Source organism: Pyrus communis, chromosome 17 (assembly GCF_963583255.1).
Source record: "Pyrus communis chromosome 17, drPyrComm1.1, whole genome shotgun sequence".
Taxonomy (NCBI): Eukaryota; Viridiplantae; Streptophyta; class Magnoliopsida; order Rosales; family Rosaceae; genus Pyrus; species Pyrus communis.
This window is the reverse complement of record NC_084819.1, coordinates 7,427,881-7,435,950: the sequence shown is the minus strand read 5'-3', so window position 1 is coordinate 7,435,950 and position 8,070 is coordinate 7,427,881. Positions and strand designations below refer to the sequence as shown.

At 38.9% G+C, this 8,070-nt stretch overlaps 1 long non-coding RNA gene across 1 annotated transcript; it reads left to right on the top strand.

The window, feature by feature from the left end:
- The first annotated feature begins 224 nt into the window (after positions 1-224).
- Positions 225-2,678, top strand: LOC137723791 (uncharacterized). Its single transcript, XR_011066963.1, has 3 exons — positions 225-563; positions 1,688-1,906; positions 2,560-2,678. It is a non-coding gene; the product is annotated as an uncharacterized lncRNA (long non-coding RNA).
- The last annotated feature ends 5,392 nt before the right edge of the window (positions 2,679-8,070 follow it).

Below are 8,070 nucleotides of genomic sequence, written 5' to 3'. Positions count from 1 at the left end.
AAGGAGTAAAGTCACATTTTTGGTAATTTTTTTAATACTTTAAAAAAAAAAAAAAACCTTGCGCGACGCTTTGATCGTCGCGCAAAACCACTTTGCGTGACGTCGAATTGTATACCTACGTCACGCAAATTGATAATTTTGGCGCTCCACAGCGAAAAATAGGCGCTTTTTTTCAAATTTTCCAAGTTTTGCAACCATATATCCTATCCTCTTTTCCTCTCGGTTTTTCTTTCCGTAGAGCTTTTCCTCTTCCTCTTGCTCTTGCTTAAATTGCAGACCTCTTTTCCTCTTCCTCTTGCTTAAATTGCAGACCCTCCTCTCGCTCAAATTGCAAATCAAATTGCAGGAAAAGACTTTCCTCTTTTCCTCTCGCTCAAGTCCTGCGTCTCCTCTATCTCTTCCCTCTTGCTCATCTCTCCTCTTCGCAACCTTGATCCCCAAATCTTTAACCCAGACTTGTCTTCCCTCTCTCTTTCCCATAGACTTCTCTCTTCCTTCTCGTTCTAAACGACGGGTAGCCACACGAATCTCGAAGCCGACGGGAATCAAGTCCCAAAATCAAGGTAAGGGTTTGTGATTTGCGATGGGTTTTTGTTATTTAGGGATTAGGGTGAAATTGCAGTTCATTGTAGGGTTTCACTACGATTAGGGTTTGTGATTAGGGTGAAATTGCAGTTCATTGTTATTTAGGGATTAGATATCTTTTTTAAATATTTTTTTTCATTGAAATATGGCGTTCTTGCTTCTGCTTCTTTTTAATTATCGAGGATATGCAGAGATCGCAAATGAAAAGATTGTATTTGCTGCTTCTTTTTAATTATCGAGGATATGGCGTTCTTGCTTCTGCTTCTTTTTAATTTTATTGGGATTAGTTTACCTGAGATGGGTTTTGGCTATATTTTTAGATTATGAAATTTAATGTTAATTGATTTTCTAGGAAAAATGTGAGACTGAGAGTATGTTAAAAGGCTGAAACATTGCATAAAGTGGTTCCAAGAGCTTGAGGAAAGCTACTTATTAGAGCGTGACAAGTTAGAGAATTTGATTCTGTTATTCGTAGACCATTCTGCCAAATCTCTGAGTTTGAAGTAGATCAATTTTTACATTTTTATGTTTAGTTTTAGGAAGAAATGAAAATGAGTTTTGCCTTTTTTGAGTGTTTCGTTAGTACTAGCTTGCTGCATATGCTATTCTCTGGGTGTAAATATAATTATCTAAGCAAGCTCACTTATTTTTTGAACTCTTTAACTGATTTGTGGCTGCAACAAGAATTTTTTTTTGGATTTTTCCCAGTCTTTTAAACAGTATTAGGTTTCTGTCCTGCATGTCACCAGGCTTATTCTTTTTTCAATTCACATTAATCACGAATTTATAGTTGATTGGATTTTAGTGTAGGTGTAGTCTGTTAGGGGTTGGATGTAAAAGTTGTTCAACTTTCTGCTTTGATATGGATTGGCATATGCTGTGAATAGAGGATGATGAAGATGAACCACTGCGTAATCAATTAGCTTATCCTTTCCGCTGTTTGCATCAAACTATGCTTCATTTTGTTTCAAGGGAGCATGGCTATGAAAGCACATGGAACTGTTTGCAATTCTCAATTTTAAGAAGCTTGATTTTGCATTAGTAAGTATGCAGTTTGCACACTGTCGATTGATCTTTTATTTTTTATTTTTTGGTAGTGCAGGCAATATCATTGCTTGGAGCTCAAACTCTAGAGCTCATTGCGGCTCTGCTGCTTCTGCAGAGTACTGCCAAGCCACAATATAAGTTTGTGGATTTCTTCAAAGCTAAAAAACTATCAAAAGAGAGAAGCTGGCTGTTGGCATCTGTCGTAGGATTTGGGTTTCTGTTCATGTTGGTTTTCCTAACTTCCTTACTTGCTGATAGAATCGTTGGCCCCAAGGTTGGCAGAATAAACTTGTTACTTATCTGCCTTCGTTTTCTGGTTTTTGTTATCATATTTAGTGAACCAAAGGTAAGCTTCCCAAAAACAAGACCGCAATCAGAAACCTGGATGCATATATTTTGCTACATGGCCTGATGGCTTGGTAAAAACATGTTTCAGATAATAAGATGTCATAATCTCAGCATTTTTTATGTTGGCTGGTGTTAGGTAGCGGCGAATGATAACAAAAGAATGGATTTAATTGATTCAATGCTCATGATAATAAACAAAATAAGCCAAAGATAACTTTGAAAGATCCTGACAAATATCTTAGCCTAGCTTTCGCTCTACAGCCATCGAAGTATCTTTACTAACTGAATGATCCAGTGGTCCATATTGCTTTTAAACAGTGGCTGAGATTACTCTTTTAATTGGCTTTGGTTTGGTTTTAACTAGTTTGGGTCATATAGGGCTTCTATGATTAGAAATAGGATTTGGTACTAAGTTAAAATGATTTCAAATCTGCATCAGACAAGTCGAATATGTTTCCATTGTCAAATTCTTATTACATCTCATTCATGTTTCTCTAAATTAATAGATCGGTGGTTTAACAATGTTTTGGAAGATGCTGTTCTCTTTCAAGTAACTTATTTTACACCGTGTGGTTGCAGGATATAAACAACCCCGTTCTGAAGGAAATCTTGTTGAGCAGCAGACTTAACAACCTAGAACACTACTTCTTGTAGTTTTTTCTTTTTTTTGTTTAGACATCTTGTATGCACATTTTCATATGGTTTATAATTAAATTTTTTCTTGGTTTATTGTTTATTGTTTAGAATTGAATTACAATATTTATTAAAAATTAAATCAAAAATATTAATAAATCAAAAATATTTTTGTCAAAAAAATAAAAAAAAAATAAAAACATAAAAAGTTTGCGCGACGAAAAAGTTCCATAGGTCACGCAAAGTGGGTTTGCGTGACGTAGTTATGCGTCACGCAAAGTGTCTTTGAGTGACGCCAACCCACTTTGCGTGACGCAGACATTGGTCACGCCAACCCACACCCACTTTGCGTGACGCATACTTAGGTCACGCCAACCCACTTTGCGTGACGCACACCTTGGTCACGCCTACCCACACCCACTTTGCGTGACGCAAACCTAGGTCACGCCAACCCACTTTGCGTGACGCATGGTACTACGTCACGCAAAGACCCTTTGCGCGACGCATGTAACTTCTTCGTCACGCAAAACCTTCTTTCACAGGCGTGGCGCGACGCGCGTCGCGCGACGAAGGTTCGTCACGCAAATTTTTGCGCGACGTTTTTTTGACTTTGCGCGACGAAGGACCTACGTCACCCAAAGTATTTTTTGTACTAGTGATATATGAAATGAGTAAGTTGCTTCAAAAGATGCCAAATATCCCGAATTATAAATATTTTTTCATGGAATCATTAATTTTTGTTTTCTTCTCTGAATCAAAATCTTGAAATCTCCTTGAATCATAATTTGATTGAATCACATCCTGACTGTCCAACTTAAAGTTTGCTTAAGAGCCACAGTATCTACCTGCAAAACCGTCGGAAAACCTAAACAGAAAAGAAACTGCAGTTGTAATAACCCCACAAAAAATTTCGAATTACAAAAACCTGCATCAAGTTCAAGCTTACAATTATAACTAATGCTACTTAACATAATTATGATTCCAACCATATATTTCCGAGTGCGTGTATGTATGTTTCTATACAAATTTAGTGTTCAAATATTTGAAATAATAAAGCTACAATATGCATACATATTGGGATAATGGTGAAAGTATCCCTAATTGACTATGATAGAGATTCTTACTTGATTGACTTGACCTTCAATTGAGAATGTATTAAAGGTAGGATTTAGTAATTAACCATATCTTTGCTCGCCCTTGCAAAGAGTTGACTATCGTCATTGTTTTTCTTCTCTGTATTGCACCAAGGTAAGAAAGATTTAATTTTCTTTCTTCTTTATTTTTCTGGAGCCTCGAAGCTATGTGGAATGGCTCGGTCGGGCTGAGGAAATGATTGGATAGCCATGAGGCTGCGATATAGGTAGGGTGGCTTGGGGAAGCTATTGTGGGTTGGTGCGGCGCGATTTGCTGGGGCCAAGAGTTGGCTTGGCTTGTGCCGAAGAGAATGGCGCGGCATAGTGCTAGTAGGTTAGCTTGCTTATTGGCCTTTAAGTTGAGAAGAAATCCTTTTGTTGCTTTTGGAAGGCTTGACATCGATCTGTTTCTAGCGTCCAGGTCTGAAGATAGAGTGAAGTATCCAGCTGTGGCTAAGTCTGGATCAGCTTTTGAAAGGCTTACCACTACGAGAAGTAGGGGAGGAAAGTCTGTTACTTGGAAAAGTGGATTCGACTGTTACAGAGACGCCAAAGCTTGTTCTTTCTATTGCTACCACGTCTGTGCTGCTTGGCAAGAAGGATGAAATTGCTTGAGCTTGATTTCTCAGTTGCTGTGGATTAAGCAATCGAGTATGGAACTGCCAAGACCGGAGCTACTAAAGATGAAGTGTTGGATGAGCAAACTGATGAGTGTGAAGTGGTGGTTGAAGGCATGATGGCTGCTGAAGAGCCCAAGGTCATCCAAGCTACTAAAGTAGTAGTTTCTTTTGTTAGTTTGTGTTAGATTTTGGTGACCTTTATACAAGTTTATCAACTGGCTAAAAATTTAATAAACTGCTTTCTTCGCTTTACTTGATCTCTATTTTTTCTTAAAACTTCACTTGCTTGAAGCGTCTTGCAAAACTTTCAGCCATATGGCTAGTAGTCGGCAAGGTTCTAAAAGATGCTAAGCACTAATTGGGCGGCTGGTTGGGGTCTAGTGCCTAGGCAGACTAGCTGAATTTAAGTAAGATTATTATATATTATATAAACAAGTGCTTATTTACACTTAAAAAACCATACTTATATATAAATTTGGGTTTATTATTTTAATTACTTCTATTATATAACATACAACATACAAAATTCAAGTGATTTAATGATATGAGATGAAAATTTAACTGATTAAAAGTTTGTAGTACTTGACAAAATATTTTTGAGAGTTCTTATAAATTTATGGTAAATTATAAAAGAAATAATAGTTTTAAATACATGGATTTTTGGTTGAATGTTGGAGAAATATAAGACATCAGGCACCACACCTCCCAATTTTTTTATATCGGGATATGTACCACCTCTTAATTCATAGAAGCCTTTATTAATTAGGATGTTAGGTGGTTGATCATCATTGGATAAACTTACAAAAGAAGACAAATGGTTGGTTTGTCATGTGAAATGGGAAAGGGAAAATGAGGCTTTGCCTTTGCATCGTCTTCTTCGTTGGAACACACAGATTGAAACAGAAAACAATTCGTCATAATAGCTTTCAACCATGCCTAAACCTCTTATGCTTCTCAGTGTCCGCCTAGACCCCTAGGCGTTAGCCTAATTTCTTCCTTGATTTTCCTTCTGACTTGGGCTTAATCCCGGCAATTGACCACCGCATAGTGCCTAGGTGCTGCCTAGTGGCCGCCTAGGCTGATTTTTAAAACAATAGCAGTCGAATACGCTGCTTTTAAAAAAGCAGATGATATCCGCATTGCCATTATGTCCGTAAGTTTTGGCTTTTTGGGGCGTCGAGCTACTAAGCCTGTCACGAGCTGCTGCCCTCTGACCGTGTGCTGCTTATCTGGTTTTTGAGTCTTCGATCATTTGAGCTGCATGACCTGCATCACAACATGAAAAAGATCTGTGGGACATGAAAAATGCGTCATTATGTGGAAATTCATGGGCAATTTGCCCTTTTCTGCTGGAGAGCAAACCCAGATAGGCGTCAGAGAATTAGTTTACACTCTAACATTAGAGAATATACCCATATGTGTGTCGGGGAATTAGTTTACCCTCTTGTAATGGAGAGCATACTCAAATTGGCGTCGGAGAATTAATTTACCTTTTCATACTGGAGAACTTACCTAGATAGGTGTCGAGGAATTACTTTTCCCTCTCACACTAGAGAGTAGACCCAGATGGGTGTTGGGGGAATTAGTTTACCTTCTCGTACTAGAGAGCATACCCATATACCAGATGGGTGTCGAGGAATTAGTTTATCTTCTCGCACTAGAGAGCAGACCTAAATGGGTGTGGAGGAATTAGTTTATACTGTTGCACTAGAGAGTATACCGGATGGGTGTTGAAGAATTAGTTTACTTTCTCACACCAAAGAGCAGATTGAAATAGGTGTCTGAGAATTGGTTTACCTTTTCGTACTAGAGAGCAGACCCAGATAGGTGTTGGGGAATTAGTTTATGCTTTCACACTAAAGAGCAAACCCAGATGCAGACCCAAATGGTGTCGAGGAATTAGTTTATACTCTCACACTAGAGGGCAAATCGAAGAGGGGTGTCAAGGAATTAATTTTCCTTCTCGCACTAGAGAGCATATAAGTCGTTATTATGAGTGTAGCTGAGGAAAACTAGACTGCTAGACAACTGAAATAATCCTTAGCATGTGAGGTCTTGTTCGGCGATCTGCTTGAGACTTCAAATTACTTAAGGAACCCATGTAAGGGTGTAAGTGAGGAGTGTTGTGAACTGCTCCCAAACTTGATCTAAGTTTTGTGTTGTCCTTGGATGTTTTTCCGTGTGTTTTCCTGAGGCTTAGTTGGTGATCAATTGAGAATCTAAATGGATTGCAAGCTTCTTGACTGATGAGTCTTTTACTAGTAAAGGCTGTTGGTTAAAGCCTCATGTTCTACTTCATCATTGAATACTTTGAAGCTTAGAGTGCCGTAGGCCGGATTGATGTGGCAGAGAGCTATGAAGCATGATCCTTATGGCTAGAAGCCGTGAGGTAAGATTGGCACGGCTGGAAGACGTGGTGCAAGATCGAGGGAGGCTGGGAGCCGCAGAGCAGGTAGGTGCGGCTGTAATCTACGGAGGGAGGGCCGACTTGGGCCAGTTTATGCATAGCAAGAGAAGTTAGGCAACCAGGTCTGCGGTGTTTTGCTGCTGGCTATGTACTACTTCAGTGTTGAACCATCTGCAGTGACGAAAATAAGACCTGCCCCTGTCCTTGGTGGTTGGAGGACTTCTCATATAGGTTGGGCTTGTGTGTCCTTATGGTATTTGTCTACCACCGACATAGCATTAGGCTTCCACATGGGCCGTCTGCCCGTATGCTTTGAGTGTCTGCGCTGCTATTTGCTGGGCATGGGTTACGCCGTTCTGGGTTTGGGCCTCGATTGCTCAACTGACAACAGGCTCTTCCTGTTGTCACATTGAGCCTTGAGGATCATCAACGTGGGCCGTGTCTTGATCTCTATTCTCCGATCTAAATCCTTGAACGTATTCTGTTCATCGTAGTTTCAAAATTTGAAATTGGTACCAGGCTGAATATCCTGTATATAAAAATTACAATCTACTGGACTAACTAGTCAAGCCTGCTAGTTAACTAAGATAAAGTTGTTAGTCTATAAATCAAAGATTCAATAACCAATTTCAAATACCAAAAACTATCTTATTCAGCAAGGCCTCAATTCATTCCAAGTTATTAATGTGTCAAGTGAGTATGATTGTGAGAACATACCAATTAGATATTAATGTGATACATGTAGCATGTACATGTATGTGGGATATGTGACACAATATAAACAACTTTGCACATAAGATATTTTTGGCTGGAAAAACCCATCTTTGGGTTAAAAACCCAGGGACTCTCCACAGAGTCCAATCCACTAATATGATCAAGATTCTTACAAAGTACCATGCAAAGCTTAATTCCTAAACCTAGTTACATAGCAACTTTACCTTTGTGCAACCTTGCCTTGCATTAGATGGATTCCTTCGACCTTCACGAAGTGGCAAGTCCTCCTAATATCTTCACCTTATGGCATCGAAAATGTGTTGCCTCCAATCTTCACAAGATGACAGCTCCTCCTAAACTTTTCACCTTATGGCATCGAAACCAACACACAAACTATGCATACGGTGATATGGCAATGATATACAGATTTGGATTCAAATGTTTTGTCAATTTCTCCAGTCAAACTATTGAAGGAAGAAACTGACGAGAATTCAAAAATGGGTGTTTAATGGATGAAAGAAGGTTTTGCAACAACTAGGGTTTCATAAATGAAGAACAAAGAGGAAGGTTAAACCTTTACACT